The following is a 15,419-nucleotide window of genomic DNA, read 5'->3' as shown; positions in this document are numbered from 1 at the left end:
CTGAAAGGAGTGGTTGCAGTACCCGCTGTTTATTTTTTTTCTATCTGTTTGCATGCCATAGTTTGTATTTCCCACTGCCATACAGCACTGTGTAAATAATTATAACAGTTTACTCTCTATATGCTGCTGTATTAGCAACCCCTTACATAACACCTCATTAGGAAAAGGAATCTGAGTGCTACAGGGCAGGGAATTTTTATGGATGAAAGCACAAGGCATATCATCTTATAAACCACTGTTTCTTAGAAGTATGGAAAACTACTTCGAAAATTTAGAAGATAGAAGCCCCCAAAACATTTTGGATTAATCTACATAGCTCTAAGCACTGGTATTTATTGTTCCTTATGCGTCATTAGGCAGCAGCTTGCAGTGCTTCCTAACCTGTAAAATTCAACTGGAGGAGAAGCTATAAAAAAAACACTCATGGGTCTATAAATTATGCCTATTTGCAGAATACTTGGATTACTGGTGATGGCTGTATTGAAAAGAACAAAGATGTGAGCATTCAGACACTCAAAGGATTTCACAAGTGTACAGGCCCAAAATGCATAGGGTTCAAGCAAAGTTTTTATCCATGTGACCTGTGTGGAATCCTTTGAGTGCCAATGCTCACATCTTTGTTGTTTATGGCTCCCTATGCTGAGAGTCTGGAGCTGATGCACCTGGACCGCCTTTTCTACTGGGTGAGTGCCTCTATGCCTTGGTCTTTTGTGCCCTTTTTATCTTTTTGGTTAGCGATGGCCATATTGCACTGAAGTGTCAGCCAGATTGCTAATCATTTGACTTTAAACCATTCCATGTTGAGTAAATACTTTTTAAATGTCCAGATGGGGTGTGATTGGCTAAGATTTTTTTTGTCCAGAATAACTGACTGCAATACAAATGAATGGCTTAACACTTGTTTGACTGTGTATTGGCGCTAACTAGCATAATGCTGCAAACATAATAGTGGTCCTTAGATGGGGGCCAGATAATAGATTTTCATAGACTCGTATGAAAGGGTCTGTAACCTAGAATTATCATCATAACACAAAGCCAGACACACATTGGGCGTGATTAGCTTTCTAACAAAAATGTTTTACTAATGGTTTAGCAAATTATGGCCTGAAAATGTTAGTTATAATGCACAGGACTGCTGTACCAATTTCCAGTACTGTGCAGACTAAGTTATACCCCGCTGATCTCCTCCATATGGGCAGCCCCTTTCAGGTTGACTGCCTTTGAATACCTTGATTTCCACCTGAGCTCAGTGGAACTACAGACTGAAGCCAAGCACTGAGGATGCAGTGGAGAAGTGATACTGACACTAAAAAGTTACAAAATATTAATGTACAATAAAAGTTATCGATCGGTCATATTGATCATTTTTTGCTGATAGGGCTACTTTGTATGTAATTGTTACATGAAGTCCCTAAACCTATCTGAAGTTGCCAACCTGACTGTTCCTTCTTAAACTGTCAGTTATAATGCTAGCAGGAGTCTGTTAGTGCTAATGCTAACAGACTCCTGTTGCTCAAATATGGCAGCCCTCTCGTAGAGAAACATGGGGGATCAGATAGGTAATGTAAAAGCATAGATGTAAAATAAGGTTTAATTTCTGGTGTCAGTATCTCTTATTTAGATTCAGACCTGTAAGTTAAGTCTTGGCATGATGAGAGAGGGCATAACGGTATAAGATACCTGCAAGTGCACCTTTGTATTTAATATCTACATATATTGTTCCACACATGTGGCACTTGACCATCCTATTCCTCCTACCACTACTCTTGGGGGCACATTTACTAACCCACGAACGGGCCGAATGTGTCCGATTGCGTTTTTTTCGTAATGATCGGTAATTTTGCGTTTTTTTGCGATTTTTTCGGCGTCTTTACGATTTTTGCGTAAAAACGCGAGTTTTTCGTAGCCATTACGAAAGTTGCGCAAAGTCGCGATTTTTTCGTAGCGTTAAAACTTGCGCGAAATGTCGCGCCTTTTAAGTTTTAACGCTATGAAAAAGGCGCGACTTTGCGCGCAAGTGTTAACGCTACGAAAAAAATCGCGACTTTGCGCAACTTTCGTAATGGCTACGAAAAACTCGTTTTTTTACGCAAAAATCGTAAAGACGCCGAAAAACTCGCGTTTTTACGCAAAAATCGTAAAGACGCCGAAAAAATCGCAAAAAATATGAAAAAGTCGCAAAATGTTCGTTTCCAATCGGAATTTTTCCAATTCGGATTCGAAATCGTGTCTTAGTAAATCAGCCCCTTGGTGTGAGACCAACAAAAGGCACTGAATGTGTTTTAACTACATATAAATACAAATATTGTAGCAATTGTTGAGCTGTCAAAATATTTGTTTTACTTTAAGCTGCATTTGGATGTGGAAGCATCTGTTTTGCATTGGTTCTAAGAATGTCACTCTGCAGTGTTTATCTGGCCAGAGGCCCAAAGTTGGCTTATGATGAACAGTGATGGATTTGCCTGGGATGCTGCTTCAGGTCTTTGAAAGTGTAGAGACTGTAGGCCACTGTACCATTCTGAGGCTTAGAACTGACTATAATAATTAAGCTTTTTTGCCTCTGATATTTTTTGCACACTACTGGTCTTCAAGCTCTTTGCACTTTGTGCTTTCTGGATGGATATTGTTCTGTACTTTTATTTAATAAGTGTAAAATGTAAAACTTGTTTGTATGCAACAATTACTGGAAGCAGTACCCTGCAGTTATACACACTGGAATGCACCACACAGTTCATCGGCTCATCCCTTATTTCACACTTTTTTTTCTATAAGGCAAAGCGATCCATTAGATCAGTGCTGTCCAACTGGCGGCCCGCGACCCCCCTCTGTGTGGCCCCCCACCTATCTGGCTGCTTTGATGGCTTACCTTTGAGTAAGCATTAAACGTTATCAGTACTGAGATTAACTGGCCCCCTGCATGGTTCCACCTCAGATTCAGGCTGTAATCCCCCTGTATTGTTTAAAAATGTAATCCCCTGTGTTTTTCACACCTTTTAGTTTCTGCATTGTTCACCCCCTGCAGTGTTCACACCTCAGGCTCAGGCTGTAATCACCCACATTGTTCACTTCTTCACACCTCAGACATAGGTACTGTAGGCAGAGTATGGCACATACAGCCAGCATAGGGCAGGTAGAGTATGGCACACACAGGCAGCATAGGTCAGGGAGGGTATGGCACACACAGGCAGGGTAGGGCAGGCAGAGTATGGCACACACAGGCAGGGTAGGGCAGGCAGAGTATGGCACACAGGCAGGGTAGGGCAGGCAGAGTATGGCACACAGAGGCAGCATAGGGAAGGCAGAGTATGGCACACACAGTCAGGGTAGGGCAGGCAGAGTATGGCACACACAGGAAGGGTAGGGCAGGCAGAGTATGGCACACACAGTCAGGGTAGGGCAGGCAGAGTATGGCACACACAGGAAGGGTAGGGCAGGCAGAGTATGGCACACACAGTCAGGTTAGGGCAGGCAGAGTATGGCACACACAGGCAGGGTAGGGCAGGCAGAGTATGGCACACAGAGGCAGCATAGGGAAGGCAGAGTATGGCACACACAGGCAGGTTAGGACAGGCAGAGTATGGCACACACAGACAGCATAGGACAGGCAGAGTGCTGCCTGTGTGTGCCATACTCTGCTTGCCCTATGCTGCTTGTGGGAGGTGAACCTGGCAGGGATTTGTTGTGGGAGTTTGTTAGCAGTTGGAAATAGCCATTAAATGGTCCCAAAGGTGAGTAATTATGTACTGGGGGTTGCTCTGCTATCTACAGGGGAGGAGGAGGCATATGGAATTTAAGGGTATATCTTAATATGACATAATTCTTTCACATATGAATGATGGTTGATATCCCCACAGTAAGGACCAAGCATTTGGGATTTTGCTGTGCTACCACCATTGTGATAAAATAGGTGTGGTTTGAAGTGGGTGTGGTTTGAAAAAGGGGAGTGGTCAAAACTGGCTTCCATTAGCGGCCCTCCACCATGTATGCTAGAGAAATTCCGGCCCTCGGCACCGTAGAAGTTGGACAGCACTGCATTAGATGGTATAGGCTGGATATGCAAGGTTCGGCTTACAACTTGGACCATAGGTGTATCATAAGCTCATGGGCAGTGTGACTCTTGAGATGAGCCACATCCCAACAGCATTAAAGGAAAACTATACCCTCAGAATGACTACTTAACCAACAAATAGTTTATACATCTTAAGTGTCCTGTTGAAGTATCTTGCCAAACTGGAATATATATATCAGTAAATATTGCCCTTTTACATCTTTTCCCCTGAGCCACCATTTAGTGATGGTCTGTTTGCTCCCTCAGAGATCACATGACCAGAAATAATGCAGCAACTGTAACAGGAAGAAATGTGGGAGTAAAGCACAGAACTCTGTCCATAAATTGGCTTGTTTACATGTACCATGAATCCTATGATCCCAGGAGGTGGCCCTTAGTACTTAAAATAGCAGTTTTCTAATTAGGATTACCCAATGGCACATACTACTAAAAAAGTATATATTTATGAAAATGGTTTATTTACACAGTTTTACATATAAGTTATTTTATGTGATACCCCCATTGTTTGGGATAAAGTTTTTCTTTAAATTAACTACAGTTAACCTTTGTAACTCTAAAAAAGAAAGACACTTTCATGACTCTTTTACACATAGACACAATAAAACAGAATGCTTAGTAATGACCCAACCTCCAGTATTTACTCCTGTGTTGCAGTCCATTAAAAGCCCCATGTAACATACCATATTTATTGTGGAGAAAATAATAATACACTCAGGCTAATATGTAAGAACAGCAATTTTTAAAAAATTGCCCTGCTCCTGTATAAAAAGGAAAACATGTACTGAATAGGCTCCCACACCCACACGAAACAACATTAAATTTCCTGTCACTGTAACTGTTTACATTTAACTGTTTGTGTAACAGAGTATGTACCAGTGCTTGAGGTTGCTCTGTATACAGCTTCAGTACCTCCAACATACACCTTTCTATAGAAGCACTTGCATCAAATATATAGTGAAGCATTGCTGAAATCACTGAAGGACACCTTTAAGACATATTAGAAATCTGCTTTCTCCTTCTCCTCACTTGAGGATAACCTTGATTTTATTTTCATTTTTTCATCTCCATTCACGTATCTGATTATTTTGGCAACAGTTCATTAAATTCCTTAAGCTATCTTCCAGATTTTTTTTGGTCGAGAAATGGAATTCTGCATATAAAGTATGGAATGTGCAACACACACACAAAAGAACTCCCCACACACACATGAACACATTACAAGTGTCACATTGTATGTATTTGGAACACACAGACTGTTTTAGTTTCTTATCCTTTTTTTCTACACCCATCCCCCAATTCTCTCTCTGCATTTTCTCTAATTTAACTTTTCAACTTTTTTTTCAACTCTGCACTCATTCCATTTCCTTTCTCCTGTCTACACAATCTCTTGAGGACACATACACCACATTCCACTAGTCAGTAACACAGCTGTATGAGCACGAATGAGCTTTGACGGCATTCTAGATAAGGGATCTCAATGATTCACTCTCATAATGTCCCTGAGGTGTGACATCAGGTGAACACACCTCAATAACATCATATCCCAAGTATGGTTTCATCAACTTCCTGTGATTCACTGACTTTTGTGTGTACAGCCCTCGTAATAACTGTGTGTTTTTATTTTACTTATCATTTGAGTTATTAGGAGAAGATTGTTAAGAATATTGTTAAGTGTTCTCAGTAAGGGCTATGGGACAGAGACAGAAAGAGTGAGAGTTCTTTCCCTGAAAATGTTACAATCTAACAAGTCTAACTTTAAACCCTGTACCCTAAGTACAGGGTTTAAAGGTGACCATACATGTTCAGATTTTAGTCTTCTTCCAAAAAACGTTTGGATTTCGATCATACGTTTAAATGCAATGATCTAAATCTAACATTTAGACTGAAATTGTAGCATAAAGCCCTAAAAATAACAAAGTAATAAACAAGTATTTCCCATGCTGGAGAAAAATAAAAGCTGGCGTGCTAATAAATAGTGATACTATAATTTTTACATACAGAATTAACACCAAAGGGGACAATTGGCATTAAGCTGCAGCTTTATATATATATATATATAAAAAATAAATTTTTTAACATAATATTACATTTATAATTTTATTTAAAAAAATGTCAAAACTCCCCAAATTGCTGCCTTATTTGAAATCATGAGAAAACATCAACCCCTGTGATTTTAAATTAATTTTACTCTGAATAAATACTTGTTCCAGTAATTTTTTGTTTAAGTACTGCTGCTTCCTATATGCTGAGTAGCAATAGTATGTGTGGCATACCTGGACCCAGAGGTCATGCTCAGAGTCACAAGCTTCAATATGCTATAGGTCCCTGTACTATGCAAAATCTAATTTAACTCTGTAACCATTTAAGATCAATCCTTTTAAGAAATGAGCATGGTAACCTAGTTTTGTTTTTTTGGGGTGCAAAATTTTCCACAGGAAATCTCAGTTAATATGTTCAGATCTTCTCTTAAAAGTACTGGAAGGGAAGGGGTCGACAGGAAGTTTCAGGAATTTCAAGTTCAGTAGGAAGTGGGGAGGGGGAGAGGTTTAGGAAAAGGATGTGATTAATGAGGGGCATGGTAATATGTACAAGGGTCTGGCAAGTAGAGAGATGGAATACAGGAAAAGGGGGACGGGAAAAGAGATGGGGAAGAGAACGTGAGTGAGAGCAGAAAGACTGGGAAGGAGGGTCATAATTATTTACAAAAAGAATGCAAGAGATGACTGACTATCACACAGCAGGAATGAGGAAGATTAGAGGCATCGCTCTTTATAGACTTTTTTGTAATTCTTTGTAACACAGTTTTATAGAAGGGGAATTGCACAAAGGACTGTAGAACCAGTGGCCCTGTAAGATATATTTACATGCATACTAGTGCTTTTTTAAAGTCATAGGACAGTGATTGTAGTATGCAGCATGGTGGCAAAGTAGTTAGTGCTGCTGCCTTGTAGCATGGGGGTCCTAGGTTCAATACTAGATGGGAATTTGTACATTCTCTCTAGACCTGCCAGCACCCTTAAGGGGGAATTTAAAAGGTGAAGATGTTGACCTTCTTAGGGTGATAGCATATGAGGTTCTGACATGTACTTACCTTTAAAATTGACTTGGTGCAAATGATTAGTAAAGGTGTCCTGCTCTCAGTGTACACCTGTATGTGGTAATGCCAAAGTATGGGTACTGGGAGTGTAAAATGCATTTATTGACTTGCAGACTAAATGATGCCTGGCACTTGCATAATGGCACACACCTCAGCACCAATGTGAAAAATCGCATGTCCTGCCATTAAATAGAGAATGGATAAGTGGCTTATTAATGAGCCTCATACCTTGCCAACATCACCATCAACATGCACAAATACCAACATCTGGCCACAGGCCATAAAGGATTTCCTATAAAATCCCTAATTTAGAGCTCAATTACTGCTTGTTTGGGTCATGATAGCCTGTTCCTGGGTTCTCTAATTCATGTTTCCTGAATCCAACTGCTGTGTTATGATTCCTGCTTGTTGCATTCATTACCTGGCTTTGGCTGACTATGCTTAGCGTTTGCCATACTGGCTCTTTCCCTGAATTATACCTGTTGCTCGCTTGCTTTCCAGTGGGAGTTTTTGGATTCTTATGTGGATTCTTATGTAACTGGTGGCACTTGAGTATCTGAGGGCCAGAAATTAAAAAAATTAATGGTATATACACTGCTTAAGAGAAAAAATAGAAGACACAGTAGAAGACCCCCTCTGGCACTGTAAAGGTAAGCGTCGGGGGGCGGCATCGGCGGAGCTGCCTCGTGCACCTCAGAGGCCGAAAACGCCCCTGAGTGCACATTTCTAGGCAATATTTGCCTATGCAAAGTGTGTTACAGCACTTGCTAGAGCGATAATTGGCATTATGACTGCTGTAAGTGCCTTACCATAATAATATTAACAAAAAGTAAATGACCTCTTCCTGGCTTTAAGGGTATTATCTTTTTTTGCATAAGGTACAATCGCTAATTCTTCTAATATACACTTGGCACTATTTCCAGAGGGAAAGACTCTGGCACTGTCAGACAGGGCTTGCTTCAAATGCTCACCTTGTCTAGTATCTCTGGTGTATATGCAAGCAATGTCAACCCACTGGGCAATCGGCTCATATTGTGTCTTGTAGAGAAACAGTGAATCTGACATTACTGAGCCCCAGGGGACACTAATCATTTCTGAAACTGCTCTGATAACTACCTTAATCTATCTTTGCTCCTACAGCTATTAGGGTTGGGACAAATCCCAGCACTTTTTACAGGATCTATATTCAGCCAAACCCTTTGGCTGAAGGCATATGCAGTGTTTTTTGTCACTGAGTATAATGGGAATTCACCTGACATTCCTGGTACAGTGAGGATTTCTGATTATGTTATTTGCAGACTATGTAAATTATGACCTTTCATGCTAAAATCATATATAAGTCTTATTGCATGAGTGGTTTCCATCCAGGTGAAAAGTCACCTCCTGTTAAATAGACAGAACCTGTACTAGTGTTTTTAGCTAAAAAGGCTATGCTAAACCATTGTTACCTCGAAGGACTAATGCATTAAATGTATTTTAAGCTCAACTATGGCAGAGACATTAAAAGTGAAACTCTTTTTACCCCCTTCTGTACCTAAGATCTGTAGAACATTAGTTTATTGACATTTTCAGCTTATAGCCCTAGATGCATGAGGGTCTGATTTAGCTGCAATGCTCTGCTAGCTCTCTGATGCAGTAAGAGTTTCTTACATCAAAGTTGTCACGGTAACACAGATGCTGTTGCCATGGAATCCTTTTTTTGGGGGGTGGGAGAAATATAGCCCCTTTAACATCATCATGTCTCTGGAATGGTGGAACTTGTATCCAGGGAAGGGGGAGGGCTGGATAATAGAAGAGAGAGTGACAGAAAAAAATGGAGGTAGAAGAAGGAAATGGGGGTGGGGATAGAGATTATGGAGAGATTCACTAATAAAAGAGAAAGAATGGAAGATGAAGAAGCAGGGCAAGTATTTCAAGGGAAAGAATTGCAAGAAAACAGAAAATGGTACACAAAAAAAAAAAAGCTGAAGATGTTAAAGGAAGGAGGGGGATAAGTAAGAAGGCAGGAGGGAGGAGATGAGGAAGGGGAAAGCTAGAAATATATGCTGAGGATTCTCAGGTCCAGACCCGTAACCATAGAAACAGTTTCCTCTCTCCAGCACAAAGAAATGAACTGTGCTAAATTCCCAGAGCAGGCTGGCAGTGTCAACATATACATATTTTGTGCGTGCCTGATCATATTCATATGTGTATCAGTGCATATGTGTGTGTGCTATACAAATGCATAATGGATCTCTCTAAAACATGTATTTGAATATGCACATCATTTTACATGTAAGAGACGTGTGCAAAAGCATTTCAGATCCAGCTGATGTGTTAGTTTAAGGAAGGATTTCCCAGGGCATGTGCACACAGCTGTATCCTGCCTGTGATGGGACAGGATATCCCTCCATCCAGTCTGGGACACGCACACTTTGCCCCTTCCCACCCACTGCCCCTTACGTCACACTCTGTGAGGTCCTAAACTAATATACATCTTGTTGTGTCAGCTTACTCGGTGTATATATTGTGTGTTTAGGTGAAAAAATGTACCCACACAAACCCTCATACACACACAGAAAAATAAAATAATTAAAAAAAAAAAAAAATATATATATATATATATATATATATATATACACACACACACACACATACAAATACACACAAATATATGAAATCAAATGAGGTTTAAATGAGGAATGTAGTGTTTTATTATATTCATGTTTTCACCTGTGTAATTTATCTAGGGCTATGAGGCCCTAATAAGTCACACTGTAACCTCTGACATTTATTCTGGTCCAGGTGAGAAGATACCTGCTTAAATATTGCTGCAACACTCTCTTGTGCTGTGTTAGAAGCTATGGTTTTACCAGTTCCCTGTTAGAAACCAGAAACATAGAATCTACATTGCTGGCACTGCAAATTCCTATTTCCTATTTTTTATTATTAGCAAGAAAAACGTTAAAACATATGGGATATCCTGGGAGGCACCTTGGTATATTTCGGATAGTGCTGCCTGAGTTGAGATTGTGTGCAATCAAGTGACTATATCAAATATGTTTCACCCTGTCCTGTTAGGGAAGCAACAAGCTTAGGCCTTGTATGGCACTTGCTACAATCGTGATAGTGGCGTCATATGTTGTGACATCTTCAATCAGACAATCCAGCATACTTTAAAAAGTTATTTATGGTTTAGGGAATGAGGGTACATATCCAGGAGCATTCTGTTATGAGGGTGCCTCGGTGTACCATTAAACATACAACCTAGCATTACACTAAGGTAAGCCCTGTAATAGTTCCAATTTAGGTGGGACCAATACAAGAGGTGATGAGGACCCTGCCCAAGAAAAAAACAGCTTTTAATCTACAAATATATGGCAATATAATTAACCAATAATATACTTTAAATAATAGTAATTTATATTTTTATATTTTCTCTATTTTTCATACCATACTATTCAGATTTAGCTGTGATATTACACCACACCATTTATTTTTTTAATTTCAAATGACAAGTTCTTGCAATATGTTTTTATGTTCCAATCAGTAACCATTATTCAAACCACAGAAAAAACGATACGGTTCTTTTTTCCTATACCCACAAGTGTGATTTACATGTGGTTTTAATGTTCTTATGAAGTCCGGAACCTTTGTGTGAAAATGTGTGACATAGCTAAAAGGGTGACCGTGAAAAGTGCATATTTCATTTAAAATGACTGTGGCAGCTACTTATCTCTTACTGGAGCGCCACCTGGTGTTGAAAAGAATTCCACTATGTGCAAAAGCATGGCTATATGTACTGTATCTCAATACTGTCATGTTGATCTATTCCTGCAAGAATGTTAAATGTTTATTTTAATATGCATCTGTGCGGATTCTTCAAGTTTCGCTACACCCTGCACAGGGTCATCAAAGATACCTTTCCAAAATGTTATTCCCAGCCAAAGCTGCCCCTCCCTTATTCTTCTCGAAAAGATTTCCACTAGATTTTGAAACATTGGTGGTTGAAATTCCTTTCATTCATCCACAAGAGCATTGTTGGGGTTTGGAACTGATATTGACCATCAGGCCTGTCTTGCTGTTTGCATTCGAGTTCATCCCACAGGTGTTCATTTGGGCTTCAGGGTTGCTCTATGTGCAGGCCAGTTCTTCCACTATTATCTCACCTATATTTTACCTTTTTTCACCATTAGCAAAATAAATAGAACTTTAGCTGAAAATACATTCTTAAAATACTATTAGTGGTAGTAATGGAACTAGAGATACTGAGCTCTGTATAAACAACCCCCCCTCCCACTTACCTCTTTATTGTGGCTTGTATTGAGTCTGTTACAGTTTATCTGTGCATTGGTTAGCTAACTATCTACCCTGGAAGGACCAGGAACTTTGCAAAGTATCAGTTTCCCCGTTTGCCTTGTTTTGCTCCAGAAATAACACAAACTGTAGATATTTCATTATTAAAACAAAAGTCAAAAAGTATGTTTAGCTGAAGCCCTGTTCATTGCAATCATGTTAAACTGCTCCTTCTGGGGGAAAAAATTCACAACAAGATTAATGGGTAATAACCCTCCATTTTGAAATTGTACACCCCCCTTTTAGCTACCCTGCCCCTCCCCCAATCACATCACTGCTTCTGAATAAAACTCCAAGGTTCACCACCAAACCTTGTCTACAAACCCCCCTCTACACAGGATCCATCCTCATCTGCATCACTGCCACCAGGCCCAGACGGGCAATCTGCGGATTCTGGCAAATACCAGTGGGTCTGCTAAATGATGCCGTAGACCGTCACTATTTAGTGGGCCTTAGGGAGCTGTTTGGGTCTATTTTGAATTTCAGTCTGGGCCTGACTACCACTGAATAAAAACCCCAATAAGTCTGATTTACAAATACAGAACTGTGCAGAAAGGTTGTTTTGGTTGCATTACATTTGGTGTCAGGCTCCTTGGTGGTCTTTTAGAGCCAGAGCATGCACGCTAGAAGCCAATCTGGGCCTGTTTGGATCACTTCCAGAGAGCTTGACACCAAATGTAATATACCTAAACATTGTGGCAGCATTTGAACTTGTAGACCAGATGTGGGGGCCATGGAGTTTTTTCAGTGGCAGCAATGTAATTTGAAAGGGGTTCCGTGCAGAGGAACTAATGCTTAAAAACAGAGGAAGGGAGGGTTTATTTCCCCTTTATCATGAAAGTATTAATGGATAGTCCAAAAAAAGAAATCAACACCAGACAGCAGCATTTGTATGCATGACTGATATAATGTGTGGGTGGGGGATATGCACACATTCTGCTCCGTGCAGTGTTTACCAGAATGTGTCAGAACTTACATTTTTGTGTAAACTTATAATAGAGTGCACAATGATCCTTCCGTACTATTATGGCTGAGATTTGCCCACACAGTGCAGCTGCACTGTACATTTTGCAGGGGCAAAGCAGCCATGGGTGTGTGGAACCTCTATAATTTTACTTTTGTACATCCTTCCCAAAAAGCTCCCATTCTGGCACACTAGCACTGCTGATCTATTGGCTCTTTGTAAATATGCATTAATAATAACATTAAAATGTAGAAAAGCCAGTGCTTTTCTTTGCCTTTGAATTTACCAATGGAATCACAGACTTGTATAGAATAACATAAGCTGTCTGAGCTGTAGGGGTGTGAGCCAGGTTAGAAAAGCCTTAGATGCAGTGTGTGCATAGACCAGGCTCTTTAATTGGAGCTTGGAGCTCATCTTTGTATTTAAGAAAATAAGTCATGCAGAAGAAGGCTGTGCATCTCTGACCACCATCGGAATGATTTAACTCAATTAACAGCAAACTAATTGGATAAAAGGAAGGAAGATGGGAGCAGATGCCCCGCGGCACCTGTATAATCACTGCAGACTACATTGCACCCTCTTCACATTATTAATACTTATTTGGCAAGGCCAGCGTTTTTTTTTTATCTTTTGACCCATGCATGCCAATTTTAGCCACTTTCAAGACTACCCTGTGTAAAAGCAACATGCAGTACTAGGAAATGTACATAAAAAGTGCATTTCCAGATTTACCTCTCTACATTCGTCCCTGTTATTGGACAGAGCAATGTGAGTAGCCTCTAATCCTACCTGGCCACTCATACATTATTAGGCCAGTGCTGATAGCCAAAATGCAGTTATCCAAATGTCCAGCCACCAGGCCAAATTACATGTAAATTTTTTGAGGGCAAGCTGCAAGGCAAAAAAAAAAACCCAGTGCCTGGATCATTACATAGGAAACAATAAGCACCAACTTGTATTACAGATACATTCCCTGTTCTGATTTCTGGACAAAAATTGCTTCAGTAATTGGTATTTTAATGACACCATACTACCTTTTCTACATCAGTATATACTCCCACATCATAGCAGGGTGTGCACATACTATAACAGGTGCAATTCTGCTTTAAACCAATCCCAATTTTACGGTCAGTCCTATTGCAGTTTATTGATAGATTCATTATGATGGATTATGCCTCCAGAGGAAAATTACTCCAGTTTTGTTACTGTGTGGCTTGAGAATCTTGCAAACCATCTGGCTTGGCAGTAAAAACATGGCACCCAGAAACAGAAATACAAGCTCTCAGCAAACCCCAGAAAAGAGCACCAGACAGCATCAGGCCACACTAACTGAAGCCAAGCAATCCCATGGGTGGCATCTAGTGGTGACTTTTTATATGTGCTCATTCACCAGTTGTATATATGATGGATGTCATCATTTCCCCGCAAAATCTCACACTGGCTAGAAATGCTATTTTTTGCCAAACGGAGGAATAAGACGTATTTGCTGTACTTTAATGATAATATTTGGTAAAATATGCAAGGCGGGCCAATGATCCACTAATTCACCATTGAACCCTACTGAATCTTTACATTTACCAACATCTTTTTTATGCATACACAATAAACTTTCATAGTCTTTTTGGAAACAAAAAATAACCCTTATCCTTAAAAAAAGTGATCTTTTTTTGGATTTTAGGAGTAATTCATGAATATGTATGATCTTAAGCTTCACAAATGTGATTAAAAAGGTATTTGATTACAGGTTTCCATTACAGGTATGGGATCCCTTATCCAGAAACCCATTATCCAGAAAGCTCCGAATTACAGAAAATCCAACTCCCATAGACCCCATTATAAGAAAATAATTCTAATTCTAATTTTTAAAAATTATTTCCTTTTTCTCTGTAGTAATAAAACAGTACCTTGTAATTAATCCTTATAATTAATCCTTACTGGGGACAAAACAACCTTATTGGGTTTATTTAATGTTTAAATGATTTTTTAGTAGACTTAAGGCATGAAGATCCAAATTATTGAAAGATCCCTTATCCGGAAAGCCCCAGGTCCCGAGCATTCTGGATAACAGGTCCTATACCTGTACAAACTCCTTTGCCATTTACTGTTATTTTATCCTGTTAAGACTTCAAAGTATTAAAGTACACAAACAACCCCACTTGCATATTTACTGTATAAGGGGGACATTTTTTATACTGCCAATAGCCCTTTCCCCACTATATATATATATAATGGAAAATGGGTTGGGAATAATAGTAAAAACATTTTTGCTAAAGGAGGAAGAATAGGTGAGACCCCCAACCATTTCATTTGTTCCTGCCACAAATTATCAAACCACAACACTTGCTTTGTCATGAGAATGGTAAAAAATAAAGCTAAATGTAAAAAACTAAAGTAAAAAAAGTGGATTTGCCTATTATACAAATTGAGTACACACCTAAAGGTAAAACTAGCACTTGAAGCTGGAAGACAAATTGTGAAGGAAAATGGCAATAAAAGTAAATGGCATGACTTTTTGCATCATCATAAAGCTCTTAAAGTGATACTGACACAAATTTTTTTTTTTTAAATATAAATTGACATAAAAAGTTGCCTATAGGTCATGTTGATTATTTTTTACTGATAGGGCTGCTTTTGTAAGTAATTGTTACTTGAAATCCCAAAACCTGACTGTTTTGCCAGCCTGACTGTCCCTTCTCAGCCTGTCAGTTATAGCTTCTAATGCTAACGGCCTCCTGCTGGACAAATATGGCCGCCCCCTCATAGAGGAACATGGGGGATCAGATAGGGAATGTAAAAGCTTGGAAAAATACTTTTATGGCAAAATTATAAATAGCATGCAAAGACAATGTTATGACAGATGTAAAAATGTGTCAATATCTCTTTAAAGCTGTCTATATGTTGCTATGCCATATTTTACACTGCATTGCTGTATAGAAATCAATGCAGTCTGCAGC

The sequence above is a fragment of the Xenopus tropicalis genome, chromosome 2, assembly GCF_000004195.4.
Source record: "Xenopus tropicalis strain Nigerian chromosome 2, UCB_Xtro_10.0, whole genome shotgun sequence".
In the NCBI taxonomy this organism is placed as follows: domain Eukaryota; kingdom Metazoa; phylum Chordata; class Amphibia; order Anura; family Pipidae; genus Xenopus; species Xenopus tropicalis.
The sequence above is the reverse complement of the archived record's forward strand: the minus strand, read 5'-3'. Positions refer to the sequence as shown.